This window comes from Tamandua tetradactyla, chromosome 17 (genome assembly GCF_023851605.1).
Source record: "Tamandua tetradactyla isolate mTamTet1 chromosome 17, mTamTet1.pri, whole genome shotgun sequence".
NCBI classification, from domain to species: domain Eukaryota; kingdom Metazoa; phylum Chordata; class Mammalia; order Pilosa; family Myrmecophagidae; genus Tamandua; species Tamandua tetradactyla.
The window spans coordinates 37,256,581-37,281,297 of NC_135343.1; the positions used below are offsets into that span (position 1 = coordinate 37,256,581).

Below are 24,717 nucleotides of genomic sequence, written 5' to 3' on the forward strand. Positions count from 1 at the left end.
TAGATCACTAAAAGTGACCTTGCTTTTATGGGTATTTAAACCAAATCATTACTTTTAATTAAACATAAATATTATAATTTTGTTCTCCTAACTCTAACTTTCTACTTTTTGTTCTCATAAACAAAATATTTGCATTTAGTTTATAGAATAGGATGAATGTAACTAAAATCTTAAATTTTTAAAAGTGCTTAATTGTTGAAATAAAAGGATCTCACCAGGCATACTGAATATTATTCATTTGGAAGACTATAGCAATTTAACACATAATTACGGTTTCGAATGTGTGCAATTAAGCATTTAACACAATTAGGTAAACTAATGCTAATCCATACTAATCCAGATTCCGTATGGGCTAAGGGTGACTTTTTTTTTTTTTTTTTTTTTTTGCCCGGACAGGCACCAGGAATCGAACCCCTGGTATGCAGCATGGCAGGCAAGAACTCTGCCTGCTGAGCCATCGTGACCCACCCAATAAGGGCGACTTTTAAAACACATTACATCTTTCCTATTTTTAGCCTCTGCATAGCATGTATAGACCTGGCCCATGTGCAATAGATACATTTTTAGAGAAGTGTATTTTTCCAGTTCCAAGGATTCTTCTGGAAACTGCCCAAGTTAGTATAAAGACAATAGGCCCTTGGACTCCTGCAAATCAAAGCTGTCAAATGATTTATCCTACATTTTGGAAGAAAAAGTGGTGAAATGTTCAAACTAAGCTCAATCTCTGAATGGAGAATAGTTTTACAGGAGAGGGTTTAAATCACACAAGTCAATCATAATAACAGTAGCAGTCATAATAGGCTGATTGAGCCTGGAAAAACAATACTCTCCTTGGGCTTGAGTTGTAGAGTTATTCTAGAGCTGTGCTGTCCAATAGAACGCTCTACAATGATTTTAATACTCTGTCATCTGCCCCGCCTGATATGGAAGTCACAGTATGATTACCGAGCAAATGAAATGTGGTTAGTGCAACTGAGAAACTGGATTTTAAATTTTATTTAATTTTAATTAATTTAAGGTTAAATTTAAATAGATATCTTTTGCTAGTGGCTATTGTATTCGACAGCACAGCTCGAAAATGTTATTAAACTTCTGAACAATTTCTTTCACTCATGTATGCATATATGTATTCATACACATTTTTGCATGCATTCATTAATTTTAAAAATATGCTCATTGAATGCTTTATTTGTTCCAGGCACTGAGGATATAATGGTGAGCAAAACTGACCCAGGTTCTACCTTCCTGGAATAGACAGACACCAATCAATTAATCACGCACATAGGGGGAATGTGAAAGTTGCAAGCATATACACTGAGGCTAATTTCTGTGAGGAAATCCAAGCTTTACAACTTTTGGAAAGTCTTCTGATTTCTCCAAGGAAATGACCTCTGACTTGGCATCTGAGAAATGTTGGGCTCTGTTAGAGGGAAGGATTTTATCAGTTAACACTATAGAGATCAAACAGGGTTGGTAGAAACAAAGTTAGATAATTACCATAGTGACTACACATGTAAACAATACCACTGTTTCTCTTTGGAAAGAAAAAGATCAGGAGCCTGGTGGCATTTAATGCTTGGAAGCATTAAAGCCGTCAAAACTGAAAATAAAGGAATTGATCATAGCATATCCAGTGAGTTTCCAAATCAGAGACCCCCTTAAGGGTGTCTTTCTTTTGCATTTAAATAAGGCATAGAAAACATATACACACAAACACATACTAAAGCACACATGCACATCTTGGTGCAATTAAGAGGTCAGAGGTCAATTAAGTTACATTTCCTTAAAGTAATATTTTGAGATGTTCTTGAACAAATTTATGGTTATTAAATACTAGCTAAGTTTCTATTAAGGACACATTTTGTCTCTTGCCAAACATGCCATATGTATAAACAGTTCTGATCTCTTCCATTTAAATATTTCCGAGTGCCCTGGAATGGTTATCTGGGAAATAGTTGATTTGAGGGTTCAGGAAAACAAAGCTACGCAAAAGGAGCATACACAGGGAATGAATCTCATTTGCATATAGAATTCCAATCTTGCTGGAAATTCTAGCTGAGAATCTAATTTAACTGTGAAATGATATATGATGATTTGAAAATAATTACGTACTCTCAGATGAGAAGCCACTAAAGTACGGCAGCAGAGAATTAAAGTAGCATGTGACACTCTCTAATTCCACCTGCTGTAATTTTAATTGGGGGTTTGGAGTTGGGATGATACTGCCTCCTCAAAGCATCCTGATCCTGGTAAAATATGCAGGCAGAGTATCTAAGAGAAGTGCGCTCTCTCATCCTAGAAAAAAAATGCAAAAAGTGTATCTTGTATCTCCCCAGTGTAATATTTCATGAATCTGTCCAGGCAATTAATTTTAAGGAATGCTGCCAGGTGGCTGAGCTCACCTTTCTTCCTTCCAGCTTTTTTCCTGGTATGCCTGAGAGCATCTGAATTAAGCAACAAGCAAAATTATATTTGTTAATGAAGAGAAATCATTATCTAACACACCTATGGAACATTCTGAGGCATATATGCTATATCGAGCCACTGAGAACTCAAAGGTCAACAAAAGTGTTGAATGCTTTTATTTCAACTGCAAATATTGATACAATATCCTTCCCTGGGCCTGCATGCAACAATTCCCATCTATGGTGGTTCATAATTCAAGGGTAAAGATACCCTGAAGCCCTCGACTGGGACTGATCGTACTGGCTTCAATTTTCTAAAAACAAACTAATAAATAAAAACCAACGGTGACTGTATTTTCATCAGGATATGTGACTCACTCCTTCCCCAGAGGTAGGCACAGCTACTAGGAGAATCCCTGGGCTGCTAGTATCCAGTATTCAGCCTTTTAACCTAAGGTTTTACATTAAAGAATCCTTGCTGCCTAGGTGTGTGTATGTGTGTGTGTGTGTGCGTGTGTGTGTGTGTGTGTGTGTGTGTGTGTGTGTGTAGTGAAGGAGGGAAAGTAGTGGCCGGGGAAGGAGAATTCAGTTCATTTCATAGGTGGTCACTAATGGCCTCACAGCCCAGGCAGTCTTCCAGGTCCCATCCATCACATGATACATTTTATAGCTTTTTTCATGCAGTTTACTCCACAGGTAAATTACCTTGTGGGGTATTTTGACTTTTATAATGCAAAATATCAAACATGTCCAATAGCGGGCACAATGCCGTAATGCAGCTCTCTGGACTCGCGTCATTCAGCCTCCCCGTGATCAATCCATGCCAGTCTTACTTTATCGACACCCCACCCATTTTGAAGCAAATTCATCTGGGTGGAGCTGATGATAGGGGAGGCTCCTTTTCCTCTAAAGTCCTCTCTGATCCTTCCCTCGACAGGAGGAAGTGCCTGCTATCCGTGGGGCTCCTTCTAGCCTTTATCTCTACTCCCCTTCTAGCACCTCTCACTTCTTAACTGGAATAAGAGGTATTTGTATACATCCCATCCTTCCTCTCGGACCCCCGCCCTTTGAAGTCGGGGCCTATGACTATTTCATCCAGCATTCAATAAATATTTGGTGAATGAAACAAGGAACATATGAAGATGGATTATGATGACGAAAATCCAAATTTAGATCAAAATAGAGCCACACCCAGTATTGGGAATCATAGAAATGGATGTCTTTTTACTGTGCGATTTAATCTGTCTTTTGATTATAAGTCTTAAATAAAGACCTTGCATTTCTCCCAAATGCCAATAAAACCTTTAGACACAAGATATTTATCTTGAATTGAATGACAGAGGCAGTAATGATGGTGGAAGACATTTCTGTTATTTATGATCATGTAAAATAAAAGAAGTGGTTTCATGGAGCTAAGTATTAAATCATACAAACTTGAAAATGGTGATCCACATCTAGCACGAAATAGCAAAAGAAATTTGGAAAGGACATGCTTTCCCATGGGAAGAAAATGGGCTTTGGAACAGGCAGACCTGGCTGCAAATCCCAGCCCTGCACTTCCTTGCCTTATGACTGTGAGGTGAAGCTACTTAACCTTTTGGGCCTTTACTTTTCTAACTTAAAAGTGGGAGGAATTTTTCCTTCCTTCACAGGTTTAGGAAGGATTAAATGAGATAGCATACGCAAAATCTCCCAGCATTGCCTGTGATGTAGTTGGCACTTGTATGTATTGGCAAAAGTATCAGTAACCACTTATTGAGAGTTTATTCTATGCTGACACTAGTTTAAGGAAACTACAAATATTATTTCTATTAATCCTCACAATAACTTTGAGGAAGATATTAATATTTCCATTTTGCTGATAAAGAAACCGAAGCCTAGAAGAGTTAAGCAACTTAGCTAAAAGTGACACAGGGCACAGGGAATAAGAGGTGGCGCAGGAATTTCAAAATTTGAACCGGAGTCTTTCTGACTCTAGAGAGGAATTCTTTGTCACCGCAGTCCTGTCTAACTTTCTTTCATTAAAATTTCCTTGAAACTCTGCAGGGAAATGAAATTTTCCTAAAACTTTAAGGAAAATGTCTTTTCTTCCAATCGTATTGCTGCTGTAGTCATATACACCAGAACCTCAGCAAAATGCAACTTTGAATAATTGAAAGAGTTAATAACAGAAGGACGGGCATCTGAAGACCACATTCATTTTTTTTATTTTTGATATGAGCAGGCTTCACATTCTTTTTTTTTTTTTTCTCATGGGCACGCACTGGGAAAGAAACCCGGGTCTCCACATGGCAGGCGAGAACTCTGCCACTGAGCCATCATGGCCCGCCCTCCACATTCATTTTTATATAAAGCATTTATATAACATTCTACATCTTTTGAGTAAATATACTAATTTTCTCGAGAAAAAAATACTAATTTTCTTGAGAAAATTAGTATATTTGCTCAAAAAGATGTAGAATGTATAGCATCTTTTTTGTGTCACTGATTTTAGTGATGTAGCAGGAGAAAATATACCCAGGGGCACAACTTCCATAAGGCACCAATAGAAATAGCAGCATTAAAGAACCTATAAAATTTTGAAATTTCTTGAAGGTCTTTAGTGAAAGAGTTAATATTAGTAAAGTATTCAGAACGGAGCCTGGCACATTAATGGGCATGAAATGAGTATTTGTGGGATAACATGGAGGATGAAGCATGAAACCACCCAATATATTAAGCTCCTCAGAATTTGAGGCAGTGTCCAGGGCTTAATTAAGTCTTTGGAAAGCATTCCAGCATTCTTCTAAGAAGGTGTATATTTTGTTCTTCTCTTTATTAGTTACATTATCCCAATACAAAAACCTTTTTTTTAAAAAAAGTCCCCACTAAGGTATTCAGTTTGGCTATTGGAGGTTATTATTACTATTCACGCTAAATCAAAACATGTAAAGGATTTATTCTTCCAGAAATTACAATTCAGCCTGGAAAGCTGTCTCGAAGGTCACACCGAAAGACTGGTACCCCATACGCTTCCACGTTCTTAAGACAGAGTCACCATAGTAAAGAAAAATCCAAGCTATGTGTGTGAGGAACAGGGTGTGATTTAACTAAAAAATTAATTTGTGACAGCACATTTGGAAAAGTAGCCCCCGAACCAGCTGTCATGAGTAGTTCTTAAATTAAAAAAAAAAAAAAAAGATTCCACTTAATCTTTTGAAAGTAATTAGTTGGTGTCTAAGAATCTGCTGGAATAAGCCATTGTGAAGTCTTGTGAGGACAGGGAAATTCATCTGCGGCATTCCTGTCTGTGGGCTCTATGCCTGGCACACGGCAGATGCCCCAAATACGTGTTGACTGTGGAGCAAGGGGGGGGGATCTATCTACACCAGAGTTCAGCCCTCCCAGGAGCCTAGTTTTGTGCTCATCCTTAACAGGCAAAGCTTTCCCTACAAAAGCGCCAAAACGTCTGGGCATTGTATCCAACATTCCCCTAGAGAGCTCTGAACACTAACCTCAATATGGTCCAGCAGGTATATGGCAAAACATAAACCCAGTCCAGTGTGGTCACATCCTAAAGCTCCCTGTGGATTTGGACGTGGACAGAGGGAAAGCAGACGCCAGGATGGTCTTTCCTGGACAAATGGTGAACAATTGTTGCCTGCAGTTGCTCTTGACATAAGTTATTTGCGGGGGTTGGGGAGGAGAACAGTGTTTGCTCTTCATGGACAGGCTCTGTTCTTTTTCATTCTGCAGGCTTTGCAAGCTAATAATTGATACCGCGGGGTTCTCAAGGCAAGACACACGGGGCTGATGCCTTGTAGCTGGCGGGGAACCCAGACTGCTGAGCATCTAAGGGGAAAGAGGAAGGAGCAGTAGCCACCTGCCTTAACAGAAATGTTGCTTGCATCTTCGCAATGCTCCTCTGCCAGTTCTGCTTTGGCTTGGGTGCGGGGTGGGCAGCTCCCAATCCGAGAGGTCTTCAGGGGGAGGGCCCCTGAGAGGAGGGGCAATGTGACAGACGAAGCACCCGGTTGAAACACGAGTCCAGATATTTTCATCTTGTCTTTGTCCTTTCTTTCGTGTGAGCATTTGAGGTATCAAGGTCCTCCTGCCGCAGTAGAGCGCCTCAGTTTCCTCAAGTTTAGCCACGGGCAGAGTACACTTGCACCCTAGGGGCTGCTTCTTGCGGGAGATAAAGCTGTTGCATGCATCCCAGAGTAAAATTAGGCCCCAAAGGGAGGAGGCGTGACCAATTGATATGTGTCAGATGTTCAGGCTTTCTGCTTGACCGCAGCCAGGGATGTGGCTATTTGGAAGACAGGGTTCCCGGAGGCAAAGGAACTTGAAGGCAACCGGGACTCCAGCCTAATGCCACAGTTTAAAATATCCTGGGGGCAGGGGTGGAAGGGGTTGTGAGCAGGTGGCAGTGGGCTAGACTTGTGAGGGAGGGGGAGAGCCTGTGGCTCTCAGCAATGTGGCCTTGGGCAAGTTACTTAACCTTTCTGGGCCTCAGTTCCTCACGTGTAAAATGGAGCTAATGAGAAGTTAGGTTATTGTGATGTTCAAATGAATACATGTAAAACACTTAGATTTCTGCCTGGCAAATAGTAAGTGCTCAATAAACAGCAGCTATTATTATCTGTGGTTCAGCCTTGCCATTGTGATGTGGTTTAATTAGTTTATCTCAAGTTTATACTGAGAGAGGGCTCTTTTGGAGCACTGAGGCTCCACTCAATATGGCCTCTTAGTTTGAGTAGAGTCATATACACCTGTGTGGGAAAAGGGTTGGTGATTCTTAGGAAATGTCCTTAAGAAAAGAAGGATTCCACCTGCCACTAAGAATGAATTATTTGACTAATTCAGTGTTAGAAATGACTAAAAGAATTTTTCAAAAAAAAGATTTCCTTACATCTATACTTACTTGATAATATAATAGGACACTTACTGTCTCACTCTCTCACCTGTTCTAAAAAAGGCAATTAAAAAACTTCACAAAACATTCAGTTGTAAAACCTGAAGTGACAGGGGCGTATCTTTCTCCTGTAGGAATGTCTTCTCATTAGATCTCTTGTCAGCCTGTATCTGGGGGTTGGGAAAGGAAAAGCTGGCTTGAGGCAGTCCACTGTGAAAATCTAAAACAGGATCTGATTTAAAAACCCATGAGAGGAAGAAAAGGGCTGTGAAGAACTGTTGGACCCAAAATTCAATACATGATCAAGGTCAGCACATACTTTTGAGGAATACGGGGGAGAAGTTATCGTAAATGTGATATAATAGCTGAACAGTAAGAGAAGGGGCCAATAATGTAAATCACAACAAAGAGAGTTTTTCTGATTATTTCAATGGGGAGGGGGAAAGGGGAGACTCAACAGCCTTGTAATCTCAGCTACTTTCTCCATCGGGCAGTCAAAACACTCGATGCAAGGTCATTTTAGGTGAAAAGCAGGAATAACATGGAGGCATAATTATTATATCCTTAACATAAATCAGAGAAACAAATTTTATAGAGACTTGGCCACCACTTTGGTGATTTTTCATTGGTGTCTGGCTACTAGTGTAGCCTAGTAAAGCATAAAGCCAGTGTTGAGGGGACAACCTAGTACCGGAGTTACTAGAAAGTCGTTGTTATAAAATGCTTCTTCTGTCATTGGTCTATGATTAATAGGTCCCTGATGGAAATCAGCTCTGAGCAAAGCATCATTGCGAATCTAAAAAGCATCATAGGGCACCTGGGTTTTAATCCAGGGTTTCGCAAGCTTGTACACCCGGCAGAGTCTAAGGAGCAGAACGGACCACGAGGAACTGAAGTCATTACCATATCTCTTACAGTCAAACTCCGCTTTTCTCTTATGAAAAAAATAATGAGGGTTCAGAACAAATAATTGCGGATGCTTCATAAATAGAAAAAATTCAAGTTATAAATCAAATAGCCATATTTCACAAGGAAGGAGATAATTTTGAAAGGGAAAAAAAAAAAAACCGAACCAGTTGAACTTGATAATTTGCAAGTTTACAGTCAAACCTTGGAGTTTGGGAGCTTGCCCATCAGTGAGGCACAGTGTATGGACCTGAGTAAATAACTTTATCTTTCTGGATATAGTTTAGGAATACTTGATGAACATTTTGGCCATGTTTACAAGCACAAAATAAAGGACTCAATTATTTGTTTTAGGTGATGAGTGAAGATAGTGGAACCAGCCAAGACAAGCCTGAAGATTTATTGTCCTTAACTGGTTTGATTATGCTATTAATTGCCCATTTGGCTGCAGACTTCCTTTCACTTTGTACTCAGCAAATCTGACTGCAGAGTTGCTTTCCTCCCCTGTGAAAATAAGCAATGTCTAAAATAAAAAATCTAAAGATTATTTATGGAAGATTTTCATTTACTTGGCCTTCACATTCGAGTTCCTTCTAATCACCCAAAGGTCTGCTCCCACACCTGTGGGTTCCATCAGACTCACCTGGAGGGCTTGTGAAAGCACAGACTGCCGGGCATCACCCCAGAGTTTCTGATTCAGGAGGAATGAGGTGGGACCTGAGAATGTGCATTTCTACCAAGTTCTCAGGTGCTGCTGCTGGCCCAGGGACCACGCCTTGAGAACCACAAAAGGAAATGGCCTCTCATCAGCTCCTCAGTTCTCCCTTGGTGCATCCCATGACCTTCAGCTTACCTTCAGCCACTGCTTCCATCATTGCAGGGCTCTGCCTGGATCTTTGGCTTCTTTCCATTCCCTCTGGGAGGGGCTTATCTTCCCCACACCCTCCTTAATATAAGACGTGTGTTTATAACAGGCTTAATAAAAGGATAGAGGTAACTGGAGGGAATTACAAATAGGAGAAGAGAATGGGAAACAAAGCTAAATATGATTATTCTAGTACAGTGTTTCTTACTCTTTTTTTTTTTCCATTATCAACACTCTAAGAAACCTTTTCAGGCATGATTTTTCCTACTGCCCCTCCCCCACAATGACATTTAAATACCACAAATATATTGTTGATGTTTCTTTGGGACCACCAAAGAAACTGGTGCTTTATCTAAGATTCTGTACCGGTCAAGAATCAATCTTTGTCTTGCCCTTCTTGCCCATTTCCCCTTTTTAGGAAAATCCCTTCAAAATTTTTTCCCCCTTCAGATGTAGAAGATGGGAGGAGGAAAGAAGAACAAAACAACACTTACTGTCACGCATGTGTTGTGGGGAATAGAAAGATGGATGTGACACAGATCCTGCTTTCAATGACTGCCCTCTCTAGAAGGCAAGAGAAGGGTTGCCTACAAAGCGTTAATGAGTAAGATAGAATGTGATTGTGTAAAAACAAAATCCTCCGGGACCCTAGAGCTATGGCTGCAAATGAGCTCTTAATTTGTCCTGGACTTCTTGGCTGCCTGTCTGGAAGATTCAGAGAAGGCAGAAGGGGGGGTCCAGGTTAGTGACTGGCTGAAAGTTAGTTAAGGGATTTGGTGATAAAGAGATTATCAGTTGACTGCAGAAGCAACTCCTTCTAACCACCCATTTTGATCACCAAGGCCAATTTTCAATTTTAGTTCATATATTTGCATCCCTAATAATGGTGAGGTCTTCCTTCCTATTTATAAAGCTATGTTTGAAAATGACCAACTGTTTCTCTTTGCACTTGGGCAGTTAAGCAACAGATGATTACGTGTAATTCAGGGGCTTGGAGACAAATACAAATTTTTTTCTAAACTGAAAATGGAAAACTAATAGGCACCCTGTGAAAATCATTGCAAATGTTTTATTTCTGAAATATCGAGAAATAAAAATATATATTTGGTCTTTTGAACATGATAAATGGAGTTGAAAATTTCCTTAGACGAGAGACATGGACAATTTTCTAATCAGTTATTGCCTTGTTATTTGAGTCAGGGATTTAAAAAAACAAAACTCAAAGCCCCAAGACCCTGAATATTTTCTGACCATTCCATTTTAGTTTAAGTGTATCTAGAAATGAAGCGTAAGCCAACATTCTGGATAGGGAGTATGAACTTTTTATGCTAGAGAAAGAGAAGAGACCAGCAAAGATTTATCTTCCTTTTTCCAGAGTGGAGGTGTTGCTGGGAGGTAGCTGTCCAGGCAGAGGCTACATTTTCCAGCATACCTCACCTCCCCAACTCCTTGCATCTCAGCGATTGTCAACAGAATGTGGGTAGAAGTGGTATGTGTCTCTTCTAGGAATTGGCTTTTAAGAAGTGAGTGGGGTTTCTCAACTCTTTTTTTCCCCAGGCTACTGGCTGGATACTGATAGTGGAACCATGAGATGGAAAGAGTCTGGGTCTTTGAATGATCATGAGAAGGAAAGCTGCCTACAAGCCAGGAACCTTGCACTGAACAGTTCCGTGAGTGAGAAACAAAATTTTTCTCAGTAATTGTGTTATTATTCCTAAATATTGCCTAGTGGTACAGCTAACAGGGATCCTCCCTGGTGAGCCTCTCTGCAGGAAAAGAATGCTTCCTGCCCACTCACATGGGGCTTGGCCATAAGACTCGCTTGGACCAGTGGAATATGGTGGACAGTTCACATCTGAGCAGAAGCTTTAAGAGCTATTGCTCAACTCCACTATTAATTTTCTTCCTGATAGGAGCACAAGTTTCAGGTAGAAGCTGCTTCTTCAGCCTAGGGACATTCACCCCAGATCCCGGATGAGGAAGGCGTGTGGAGCAAAGTTGCAGCTGACATATAGCCAACATATAATAGGAGCAAGAAAGAAAGTTTTGCTGTTGTAACCTACTGAGATATGGCGATTGTTTGTCACTGAAGAGTAACCCAGTAAAGACTGACCAATACATTGTGCTAAGCCATTGACATTTTGAGCAAACTGGAGTTACCCTAACACTCTGAAATTGGAAGAATCACATGTGTGGACCACTGGAGAGTGGAAAACAGTGAACAAGGAATCATGAAATATTTTTAAAGTATAGTTCAATTTAAAATACTCTAATGGAATTAAAAAGCCTTATTAAATATTGACAAATCACAACATTGTAAAACTGAAAAACCAAATCAATAAATTCATTTTTGAGAACAAGCTAAATAATAATTCATTAAACCAGTGGACCTCCTCCCCCCACTTTCTGGTTCCACTGAGCTCTCTGACTCCCTCTGTCAACCAAGAGTTCTTGGTAGACTCTGAAGGGGTAGTTGAGGCTTGAGGAAAGACAGGATCCTCTAATGATTCTTACCTACTCCCTCCTGCATCATGGAACGTCAGGAAAGAGGGATAGCAGAGGGTGCATGGGACACTTCGGGATGGGCATGCTGGGAGGGTGTCTGGGATGGGATGTGGAAAGGGCTGGAAAGGAAAGTTTAGACTGGTGCCAACAGTGATACAACTTCCCAGAGGCCCATAAACAGCCAATACTTGGGCATCCAGGTCAGGTTATTTATATCTCTCTTTTGATTAACGGGATGATTAAGTTCCTGTGGAGAAGAGGTAATTAAAAAAATTAAAATGATTTTTTTAAATTTTTTTATTGTGTAATATAACATATATACAAACCAAAGAAAAAATGAATTTTATCATAAGAAAAAAGTTAAAATAAGCTTTAGTAGGTTGAATAAAAGGTAGTCATATAGTTTTTATTTGCTTGACTGTTTTACTTTTATCTCATTTATATGACCAGGGAATTTACTTAAATAAACAATAAGTTTATGGAAAATAGAAGACATAAAAATGGTTATTCATAAACTAGAGAATAAAATGACAGTTGTTGATGTCTGAGTTGCAGAAGGCATTAGGTTGCAACCAATAGCTCTGACATTCTCCAAGTTTTCCATCACAGGAATGTGGGATGGGAAATTTTATCATATTCAGTGTGATGTGCTACCTAGCTCTTCTTAAAATCTGGTTGGCCCTGTCACATCATACTCTGGCTGTGGTCTCACTTGAGTGTTCAACCATTTACCATATTCCAGGTAACTTTCAAACAGCCTTTTGTTCTTTCTTAGTTTGGCAGCCTCTTGGCAAAGCCATAGACTTGAACTTAAATAATCAAAAGAGTGAGTTCTAAGTTGAAGGCATTTTCCCCACAATTTTATTTTGAAAAATTTCAACCTCGCAAAAGTTGAAAGAACAATGAGCACTTATTCATCAGATGGCCAACATAAAATTTCCATTTTAGCCAATGTTAAGTGTGCAGTTCAGTGACACTCATTACATTTGCAATGTTATGCTACCATTGCCGCCATCTATTGCTAGAATTTTTCCATCACTCAAAACAGAAACTCTGTATCCTTTAGGCAATAACTGCTCACTCCCCCCAGCACCTGGTAACTTCGAATCTTCTGTCTCTGTGAATTTGCTTATTCTAGATATTTCATATAAGTGGAATCATATAATAACATTTTCAAGGTTCGTCCATGTTGCAGCATGTACCAGAACTTCATTTCTGTTCATGGCTGAATAATATTCTAATGTATGTACGTATGCACCACTTTTGGTTTATCCATTCATATGTTGATAGACTTTGCATTGGTTTCCATCTTCCGGGTGTTGTGAACAGTTCTACTAAGAACATTGGTATACAGGCATCTGTTTGAGGGCCTACTTTCATTCTGCCTATAAGTCTAGGAATGGAATTGCTGGGTCATATGGTCATTCTATGTTTCACTTTGTGTCACTAAGTACATTCGGTCACCACGTCTCCTTAATTTCCTTAAATCCAGAGCAGTCCCCTCACGTATTTTTTCCTTTCAGGAAGAATGGATGTTTTCCAAACGGGAAAGTTGGATAGTGACAAGAAAGCTGGCTGGCTCCTCACATCACGTGGCACCAGCAACGCTCCTGAGACGCAGTCAGCCCCAGGCCCAGGGAATCTTGGTGGGCTCTTGAAACTTTATTATTCCAAAACTAGTCTTAATTTCTTCTTTCTTTTATTAAAAATGTAAGTTAAATGAATGAGAATTAGGAGCTTGGTGTACTGTGTGAGTTGAAACCTTGGCAGCAGTATCTAAAATCTCTATCTGGGAATGTTTGAGGCCAGGGGTCAGACTGTGCAATGTTGAGTATTGTAGATGTCAGAGAATAAAAAGATGTAATTACATAGTAACTTTTGCCTCTTCCTTTCCCCTGAAAGGTAGTTGATAAAGTCCATTTGGTTCATACCAAAAACTGCATAGAAATATTTGGAAATACAGCAACAAAAGATTTATTTTTTAAAAAAAATGCCAAACTTAGGTGTTAACACAGCACAGGTATTATGATTCAAACTCTATATTCTGTTGAAAGTGTTTTTACATTCTTACTACTATTATTTTTGACTTGAGCTCTGTATTTCCTCAGAAGAGCAAATTAGATTTAGAATGAAGAAAGAGGCAGAATAGGAGGCCATAAAAGTGAGGAAATGCCCAGTAAGGATGCAAGAAACTAAATATTGATTTTTGTTCTCTCAACTTTTTTCCACAAAAAATTGTAAATATATATCCTTCACCAGATTGCCAGCATTTTGGTTTTCTCTCACACACATATATATGTGTATACACACACATGTGCGTGCACGCACACGCACACTCACACATATGTATACATGATAAATGATAAATAAATTACAGAAATTTTCAACATAGAAGTTTAACCTGAATATCAAGATATCTAACATATAACCCATGTTCAAATTCCCTAGTTATCCCAGTAATCTAGAATCCAATCAGGGATCATGAATTGCATTTGGTTATCATGCCTCTTAAATCTCCTTAAATCTAGAGCAGTTCCCTCTAGAGCAGTTTCTGTCTTTTGTGAAGAATATTACAGGGGTGATTTTGTGTTCTTCCCACTGCATCCCATAATGTCAGTTTGCCCATTATTGCTGATGTTAAGCTTGGCAGTAGGTGAAAACAGAGACTACCTGATTTTTCCATTTTAAAGGTATCTTTCTCTCTTTGTAATTCAGAAGTACTCTGTTGGGTAAGATTTTGAGACCATGCGAACTTCCTGTTCCCCAGCAGCATTTCACTGCTAAAATGACTTGCCCAAGTTGATAACAAGTAAGTCACAGAACTGTGACAGGAAGCTATTTTTGCTGACTCCCAGTTCTATGTGCTTTCCATCCTGCCACGCTTGTTCCATGCGTTAGCACATGGACATTTCAGGATGGGTATGAAGGAGTCAGGGTTTCTAAAGACTCCAAAACTATCCAGACTCTGTTTAGACTTTTGTAGTTTATTAAATGCAAAACTTGTATTAAATAGCAAACGTTTCCCCCTTTCAATCACAATCACACATATGATTCAACTCTATTTCCACACACCCAGTAATGTGCTGCCATCATCTCTATACATTTCCAAAAGTTGCAATCAAACTTATTTAAAAATTCTGCTCAAATTAAGCATCAATGCCCCATTCTCTATCCTCATTCTATCTTTTGGTAACCTATGAACATTGCTGTGAAGATGTCTGTTTGTGTCCTTGCTTTCAGTTCTTCTGGATATATACTTATTGGTGGGGTTTCTGGATCGTATGGCGGTTCTATACGTAACTTGCTGAGGAATTGCCAGGGTGTCTTCCGCGGTGGCTGAACCATTTTGCATTCCCACCAGCAGTGAATGAATGTTCCTGTTTCTCCAAAAAAAAAAAAAAAAGAGAGAGAATAAAGCACATATTATCATTGATTTAATAAACATTCTTTGAGGAAACATGAAAAAAAATAGCAAACGTTTCATTAGAAATTTCTGTTTTGTGGAACATAATTAGATTTTCCTAATTGTGAGGAAAGAATAAATGGTGCTATTTCTAGATAAATAAATTATTGCAATAATAGATGTTGGGGCTCAGTCTCCTGCCTCCAAATATTCTTAAAGAGGTTTGTATCTCATTTCCTTTGCCCCTTTTCACTGTAAATGTCAGTGTAGATTTGTTGGGCAAAAGAATCTGCAGCAGGCATGAGTAGCAACATCTTTGCTTAGTACCATAACTATAATTCTAAATCAGGTGGATTAATGTTCAGTTTCTTTTTCTTTTTAACCAGACTGGGGTGGCCTTTATCTGAATGGAATCCCCTGTTGTTGAGTCTTTCTGAAACTCAGGAACTCTCTGAAAGACTTCCTGTGGCAATGTAGTCATGAGGTAATTATGTTAGGATAATGGGGTGGAAACAGTTCCTAATTTAATGAGATTGTATATTTCTTATTTCCAGAATAAAGAAAGAACCTCTAGGGCTGTCAAATTCAGTAATTATCAAACTGAAGAGAATTTGGCTCTATTTAACCCACTGGCACACTCTGTAGATAACAACATGATAGTGACATGATTTGATATTTATAAAGGATCCATTTTCCCCCTCAGACACCAGAAATTCATTAAATATGAAGCCTTACATAATTCTGTAAAGAAATTCACTTCTCTGGAGCTTTTTCAGCCTTCATACTGGAAATTAAAGAAGATATACCATTATTTCGGTACAGCTTTCCTTAAAATGGAGTGAGTAATTATAGCCCAGTACACAAACTGGTTTGTTTTTGATGGAATTTAATGAACAGTAATAATAAATAATCAAACCTGCAAAGTGCCCTTGGTGAAAGAGAAATAAAGAGTTGAATTCTGGGGAAGGAGATGAGACTGGGATGTGGTTCAGCTCGTAAAAGCTCTAGCAGAGCTTTCTGACATTACATACACACATTTGGGTTGATATGGATTAGAAAAAAAGAAAGCATAATTTTCCCTTTAAATTAAAAAAAAATCTTTCCCATTGGTACTCTTGCCAAATGCCCAAACAAATAAACAAATGTTCTTGGAGGATATCAGAGAGCTGAACAAGAACAACAGCCAACATGCATGTTCTAGGTGTTTTACATGAATATCATTTTAGCCCTCATAACCCAATAGGAAGGTAAAATGATTATTTTTCCTCTTTTAAAGACGAGGAACCCAAGGCCCAGAAGGTTAAGCAACATACTGTAGGATAATCTGGCTGCAAATTGGAACAAACAGTGTGACTCCAGTTTCTGAGGTTTCAAGAACAGGCATTACTGCCTCCCAAGCTCCACTGCCCTCCATTGAGGTGCTTTCCATGGGGGACTGGCGAAGGGCTTCCCTGGAATGTAATGATGACTTCCCACAGCAGTACTTCGATGCAGTTTATTAACCAAGAACTGGAGGCCATCAAATGGGAGAAAGGCTTGCATAAGGCATTCCCTGCACTCCTGGGAGATCCAGGCAGGAAAGGAAGAGGCTTTTACCTTGCCTACTGGGTGTTCACCATACGCTAGTGCTCTTCTCAGTTCTACATCATGAAAGACAAATAGTATTTCTTCCCAGACAGACCATACTTCTTTGATACCTGTTTTGCATTTTTCCCTAAGGGCTAACATTCTTGGCAAAGAAAAATGAAACAAGGATAGATAGTAACCATTGTAGAGATTATAAAATTCTCTTCTAACCTTTCCTTAGTGCTTTCATAAACCATACCAGATGATAGAATTATCTTTTTTATGACTCATAGAGTATTTTACTTTTGCATTTTTGTCCTCTTTATTTTCAGGGAAAAGATCAGATGATGAGGAAGTAAGCCTCACCCTATAGTGCTACATGGGATTTTACTTTTCCCTAGTAGACTAAGGACCTAAAATAAGAAACATGCTCAGTTAAGTATTGTGTATAAGCATTCTGAAAAAAGTTTACAGAAACATCACCTAACAATTAAATTGATTATTTGAACAAGCATTTATTGAATTCTTTCTTGGTATCAATTATTACCATACATGTTGGGGTCACAAAAATAAATAAGGTATCATCCCTGCCCTCAAGAAGCTCACACTCTTGTGTGCTAGTAGGTGACCGTTTGTCTGGATCTGCCTGGGACAGTCTTTGTTGACACCCATTTTCCCAATATAATTATAAATAGTATCCCTCTTCACTCCCAAAGTGTCCCAGTTTAGATGGCAAATTATATATACCCTAGTATTAATATTTCCCTCTAGATGATGTTTTTGAAATAGTTGTAATTCTTGGCTATAAATAAAAATTCCAGAGAGCTAAGGTCCCCAAAAATGTACTGACACTCTGTCTTCATTTTGGAATGGCTATTTCTGTCTCTGAGTGTCAGTTTAACTTCATTGGGAAAGTGTGACATTTGGTTTTACAATATTTAAAAAACACAGTTACTGCTCAATCTCTATCGGGTGGATGAAATAAATTAGATAGAAAACTTCAGAAGACCAGAGAATATTGCAAAAAAACAGAGATAATAGTAGGTATACACCCAACTCCAATTTTAGTAGGAACCAATAGTGAATAGAACACAGGGGCAAGTGTTCTATTCTACCTGAAGTGTCAGGTCGATAGACAAGGCAATGATTGTAAGCATTGGGTGTCATGAGCCTTTGATTTAGAATTCAAGGTGGCGATTGCCTCTTCCTCTCTTGGACTCTTTGGTCTCCATTTCTAAAATTACCAGACTCACTGATTTTTAAAACTACCTGCAGTGTGCTTTTGTGAAAGGTGGGCATCTGCAGAACTTCTGATTAGAAACCATTTTGTGTACTGTTGTCTCAATCTGTATATGTGTGGATTTTGATATTGAAGACAAGCTATTTTTAGTTTCCTTTTGGGTATGTTTGGAGAAACTCTTAACTGTTGCTATGCTGCCATGGAAACGGTATCCACGAATACTGACATGTTTACAATTGTTTAAAACACTATAAACTTTCCAGGGCAAAGGCAAACAGCTTACTTCCATCAAAATTGCTCCATCTTTCCTTTTTATTAGTATTTTTCATTAGTCTTAGATCCATGTTGGAATCTGTTTTATCTGTGTCTGCATTAAAGGGCTGTTTTTTTGCTGATGTGCATCATCATTTAACTGATTTCATATTCATAACTACAGGAGAGCTGAGAGCAGATGAAAATCTTTCCCTGAAATCAGAAATTTTTCTGGGTCTTGTTGGGAACTGAGAAGCTCTTAGGGCCCCGGATAAAAAGTAGGTATACAACCTCTCGAAGGCATTTTTTTTTTTAACTAGAGAAATTTATTAGACAATACTATAGCTGCCCAAATAATTATTTTAACTTTACACATGCCAAAAAACTTTTACAGGGACTTTGCTTTTGTAATATTCCTGCCTTGAGGAAGCAAGCTAAAGACGTTTAGGCCTCCAGAAGTTGAAATGGTACTTACAAAACTCCTATCTCCTGTTGGGGTCTTGGCAGGGTTATTTCCCATTATTAATACATGAAGATATGAGGCTCTTTGAAGTTTTGAAGCATAACTGCACTAGTTTGGGAGTGTTGCCAAGGATGTAGTGAATGTTTTAAAGTGTGTTTCCTTTATGACTTTTGGTTATATACATGAAATAATTTTCATGGTTACATTTTTTTCACTATCGGTGATAATTATTAGGGTTTTCTTTAGCAGGTGATAGCTAATTATGCCTTTTTCATTTGTTCCCAGTTTAGAAGCAAATGAGAAATAAGATATAATACAGATAGAAATAAAAATATGTTTTACTACTGATAAAATTGATCAGAAGACAAAGCTTAGGTATATAACCACAAGGGTTTGCCTTGGATCATTATGATTAGATTTACTGTGAGTGCGAGAAACCTTGAAATAACAGTGATTTAAATAAGGGAGAGATCATTTCATACCTCAAAGTCCAGAGGTGACAGTTCATGACTGGTAAGAATATTCCACAGTACTGGGCACTCAGTCCCTTTCTATCATGATTTCCTATGCCTGGCTTCCCTTCCCAGACTCATCTTGGGGTCTAGGATGGCTGTTCCAACTCCAGCCATCATGTACACATTCCAGCCAAATGGAAGAGGAGGGGGGAAGGGCAGAATGTCTCCATTTTAGGACATGCCAGTTTTGCTTAATCCTGTTAACTAGATCAAAGTCACTTAGCCACATCTAAGTAGGAAAGTAAGTATTCTGGCAGCCATTTATTTAGCTGAAAACTAAGAATTCTACTATAAAAGGAAAGAAAGGATATTGATGGACAACTTGTAGTATTGGCCATCTTCGTGAGCTAAGCTTATGCAGCAGCTACCAGAGGCAGAGCTAGACAAGCAGTGGCTTCTCCTACATGGAGGGACAAGCTGCTTACCGCAGAGAAGAGACTTACCTATAGGAGAAGTTACTTGCAAGAGGGGGACCCCAGAAGGGGGCTGTGCTGGTTTGAAAGGATGTATGGACCCTAGAAAATCCATGTTTTAATCAAAATCCCATTTCGTAAAGGCAGAATAATCCCTATTCAATACTGTATGCTTGAAACTGGAATCAGATCATCTCCCTGGAGAGGTGATTTAATCAAGAGTGGTTGTTAAACTGGATTAGATGATGACATGTCTCCACCCATTTGGGTGGATCTTGATAAATTTCTGGAGTCCTATAAAAGAGGAAACATTTTGGAGAATGAAAGAGATTCAGAGAGAGCAGAGTAGAACAACATAGCCACGAGAAGCAGAGTCCACCAGCCAGCAACCTTTGGAGATGAAGAAGGAAAATGCCTCCAGGGGAGCTTCATGAAACAGGAAGCCAGGAGAAGAAGCTAGCAGATGACGCTGTGTTCACCATGTGCCCTTCCAGCTGAGAGAGAAACCCTGACAGTATTTGCCATGTGCCTTTCCAGATGAGAGAGAAACCCTGAACTTCATTGGCCTTCTTGAACCAAGGTATCTTTCCCTGGATGCCTTTGATTGGACATTTCTATAGACTTGTTTTAATTGGGACATTTTCTTGGCCTTAGAACTGTAAACTAGCAACTTATTAAATTCCCGTTTTTAAAAGCCATTCTGTTTCTGGCATATTGCATTCTGGTAGCTAGCAAACTAGAACAGGTGCTAAGCCACACACACCTGGTTCCTTCTCAGTCATCCACCGAGAGACCAGACATGTTTCTCCTGACTAACGTTTGGCTTTTCAAAGGGACAGTACAGTGAACTGTTATAAGGCAGAAAAGCAGGGCACAATTTGGCACCACAGTAACAAGGTTTTCTTAGTTTCCTTTTATCCAGTCTTTCTCTGTCTTCACTGTCCATCAGATGAACAAATCTTCCTGAATAGTCATAGGAGAGTTCTTCTGGAAAAATGTCTCTGGCTGCAAAAAGTGCCAGCTTAGGTACCATGGAGTCAATTCGAGCAGGTATCATTAACAGGTTCAGTTCACAAGAATGGTTAAGGAATCTTCCAATATTTCCTCTGTAAGTAGGATCAACAAATGTTTCCATTACCTGTCCATTATACACGTGTTCCTTAATGGTTATAATATAATCTGAATCATGTATTGTTTATAATTGAATTCTTCTCTGTACTTCAGAGAATCCTAAAACTTCACCAGCATATTCACAGACAAACCTTCCTCTTGGTATAAATTCCAAGGTACATAGTCCCCAGCTTTCTTTTTTTTTTTTTTTTTTAATCCATCTTGAACACTCGGAGATGGAACTGCAGGGCCCTCTGGACCATTCTGCTTTTGCACTGGTCACGGCACTGGCACATGATGTTGCATTCAAAAACTGGCCAGCTCTCTGGCCCATGCATTTCCCAAAAACAAAACAAGCAAAGGAAGAAAGAAAGAAACAAAAATTCAACAAATGAGGCTGCCATAACAGGATACTCACATGGAAAAAAGAATGAAATGTGACACCACCACCACCACCCCAACCATACAGCATACAAAACAAAACAAAACAAAACGAAATAAAAAACCTGGCCGGGTTTATTTGACTTCCAGTCCTGCATCTCAGACCTGAATTATCACCATGGTTCTCTTCATGAACGAGCCAGGTGCAAGTACCAGGCAGACAGGGAGTTTTGAGACAAATGCATCCAGAAAAGGTTATTTGAGTGAGATCCAAGTCTGCTCCAGGCCCAATGACATGATCAGGAGTATAATGAAAAGGGGCGGCCCTGGGGGCCACGCCTGCGGACAAGCTCTCCAGGCCCTGCGGCAGGGGGTGGGGGTGGGGGGTCCTCAGGTCCTCAGTTGTTTCCAGTCTGAAAAGCCTCGTCTACTCCACAGCTACTGCCAACATTTCGCCCCCTCGGGCTGTGCCTACAGCTCTCATGATCTCCTCTTGATGGCATTTTGAAGATCTAGAATTTGCAAGTTTAGGAGAGACTTTGATAGAAGTTTAAATTAAGTATTTTAACTAAGATGTGTGTATACAGAATGAATTCAAGGACTATGCCAATTGCTAGGAAACACACAAATCCCCAAAATGAGTTTTCCTGGCTTATTCATAGCATGGGGAAAAGTAGGTGTCTGAGAATCTTTATAATTTGGGGGGAAAGAATCTTAACAAAGCCAGATGAATGAATCTAAGCGAATAAGAGCCATGTTTGTTTTAAAGGCATCAGGAAAATGGTTTGGGCAGGGTTGTCAGAAAACATTTGAAAGTGGGGTCAGTAATTATAAATCATTCAACTGTGGGCCCTGGCTACACGATAGGGCATGCTCTAAGAGTGTAAGATTTCATAGGATTTTAAATCCAGAGTACTTTTTCTTCTAAGGACTCCCCCACTTCGAAAGCTTGGTGACTATTTTGGGTAAGCATACAGTAAGGGAAAGTTTGACTGTTCTTTCCTCTACTAAAATCTAATTTTTATCATCTTCTGAAATGGTTATTTTAAGTCACATATCAAAAAAAAAAAACCACCAAATGGAAGTTCTCTGGGAGCAGCAATGGTTCATGGACAACTGGACTGGTGGATGCTGCAGTAACCTCAGCCTTACTTACTTTAGGGATGGGGAGACCATAAATACCAGTCTCCCCAGATCCCTTTCCAGCAGTTTTTCTCTGCTGCAGCTCATCAGCAGATACTCCATTCTAAACCCTTCAGAGGACAAGGTTTATGTGATTTTCATTTTCTTCCCCGTGGGAAGAATTCCTTCCTCATTTTGGAGCTTAGCAGCAGCTAAGAAATGTGACCCCAAGGTCACAGCTAAATTAGAACCCAGTAAAACCTGATGGGCTTGCTAAAGCCCAGCTGTGTGGGAAACTCATGGTGCAACAACTGTGGCTTGATATTCTACCACTGGGGTTAGAGATAGTCTCAAGGGGAAATGTATCTGGTTTAGCAGCGGCTAATTTCAAAAAGCTAATAGTTGTGGCATTAGTGCCCCTGGGTTGGGAGCCTGGGCAGAGTGGGTATCAAGTGGCTCAGGAAACTGGGTCCCTTAGAGGTTTCCCCCAGGATCAGGATGAAAGGCAGAAGCTGAGCAGAGCATAAAGGCTTCACCCAGGGCGTTTCCCACGCAGCAGCTCGTTGGCTTACGCTGTTCTGATTTCCCTTAAGAGGCAGCTTTCCGTTTCTGTTCTGTCACTTCTGAGGGGATTTCCCAAATTAACCCTCTCTAAGCTTTCTTGAGGGACTGTTTTTGAGGGCTGGTGGGGAATTTCCCTTTGCGACCAAAGCATTACCTAAAGAGATTTATTGCTGATCTTCATTAGGGGATTTTCTTACTGACATTTGGCTACTTCCTGTTTCCCAAGAGTCTCTGCTCTCTGGGAACTGCAGAGTTTTTAAGAGAAGGGGATAAACAGGTTCAGGAAAAGGGGGAGGACGGTGTATTTAATACAGAGATGCTTTTCTCTCCCTCTCGTTCTCTGCTACTGTGAAAGTGGATTTGAAGATGAGACGGGGATCTTGCTGGGGACTTTGGGCTGATTACACAAAACGTTCCATGGGAACCCAGGTCTCATGGCATAATCATAAATCACATGTATGTTTGGTTTAATAGAGTATCTCCTCTGTATTTAGGATGGATAGAAACTCCTGTGATAAAAGATTATTTTTCTCCTTTTGCTTCATGATTATGCATGTGTGTCATTCATGGTACTAGATGCTTTGCGTGCATTTTCTCATTTGATTCTTGCATCAACCCGGAGAAGTAAGCCTTGCGGGATTCCATTTTGCAAGTGAGCAAACTGAACTTGGCCAAGGTCTCCTGGCTGGTATTGGGTAGAGCTCCAGTTCATTGTACCCCAAACCCTGTGCTCATATTGCTTCTGCTACAGATTTGTACCAGATTTGGGATTTGTTTAATGGGACTTTTAGGTGCTTTTACCAGTAAGTCAGAGAAGGGCCCTGATGGAAATCAGCCCCCAAAGACCAGGGGTGAAAATGGTAATGACGCTTCTTAACTACATTTTTCTTGGGCATCTGACATTTGTGCTGTGTGCACTCATCAGGCCTTCCTGCTATATGTTCAGTGTTTTGGCATCCCTGGTAGTAGCTGCAGACCTGACAGTCAGTAGGAATTAATATATAAAAGACACTTCAAGCAAACCAATTAATTAGTTCTTAGAGAACCCTTCTATCTAACCACTGCTATCACCTTGTTACTTCCCACTTTAGCTTCATTTGTTTTATCTTGTTAATAATTCCCCTGAGGACAAGTCTCAGATCTCTCTGATTCTGCTCTGGGGAGGTTCACATCCCAGGGAAACTAATGTTCTAGAATTGACCTACCTCCCTGACTCTTGATTTGCTCTTAAACCAGATTGGGGTATGTGTGTGTGTGTTCTCGTGATGTGAACTTCTCAGGGGATGCTGTAGGGAGATAGAATAGGCACAGTCGATCTCTACAAAGTTCTCCAAGTATTTCCAGTGCCACAGAGGAGCAGTTGGCATGGGGTGAGGGTGTTAAAGATGTCCCCACGTGGCAGTTCATGGGGGGTTCCAAGGAGAGGGAACATTGATACCCCTTGCCCACTGCACACGTTGGGGCAGCGCTTCCTCTCTGCTGTCTGTCCAGGAGGACCCCTGCCCATAGCCTCCTCTCCAGATAATTTACTCTACTAGTCACCTACTGTTGCGACTTTACTGGTTGCCAAGTGATTTATCTGCATGGACTCATTTGATCCTCACCTGTGAAGTTAGCAAACGGATTCCCATTTTACCACTGAGGAGACCAAGGCCCTAAAGGGTTAAGAATTGACCCAAAGGCACCTGGCTAGTAAGTCAAGGGGCTGGAATTCAAATACTGATCTGTCTGATCCCTAGTAACTGCTTTACTGGGAGGTGGCAGTGGGGAGGAGTAAACCTTATTTTTTAATCAACCACTAGGAAAATACATCACTGCCCAGAGGCAGCAAACAGACAGACTATGCTAGCACTTCCAGTAATAAGGTGGGAGAAAGAGAACAAGATCCTTCTCAGTATGACAGCGCTGGGCAGTGACATGGCATGGCCCTGAGACCCCTAGCCAGCAGAAAATGGCATCGGCAAAGAGGCATCTGCCCCTCCACTGCACTGAGGGAGCCATAGCTTCCTTATCTTTCCCGTTGCCAGAGGATCTTCTCAACAGGGCTTTGTGATTTCAGGGGGCTAAGAAAGCAATGCCAGTGTCATGCTTAAGGACACGTGTCAACTTGGCC

General features: G+C 40.0%; 1 long non-coding RNA gene and 1 pseudogene across 5 annotated transcripts in view; one reads left to right on the forward strand and one right to left on the reverse strand.

Moving 5' to 3' along the window:
• Positions 1 to 13,418, forward strand: part of LOC143660901 (uncharacterized) — a 52,004-nt gene extending 38,586 nt beyond the window's left edge. For all 5 annotated transcript variants that reach the window (XR_013164308.1, XR_013164305.1, XR_013164303.1 and 2 more), the window contains 2 exons: positions 10,628 to 10,740; positions 13,099 to 13,418. This is a non-coding gene — a long non-coding RNA (uncharacterized LOC143660901). The remainder of the gene's footprint in view (positions 1 to 10,627; positions 10,741 to 13,098) is intronic.
• Positions 13,419 to 20,205: 6,787 nt separating this feature from the next.
• On the reverse strand, positions 20,206 to 21,276 carry LOC143661131 (histone-lysine N-methyltransferase SETMAR pseudogene; annotated as a pseudogene).
• Positions 21,277 to 24,717: the final 3,441 nt, after the last annotated feature.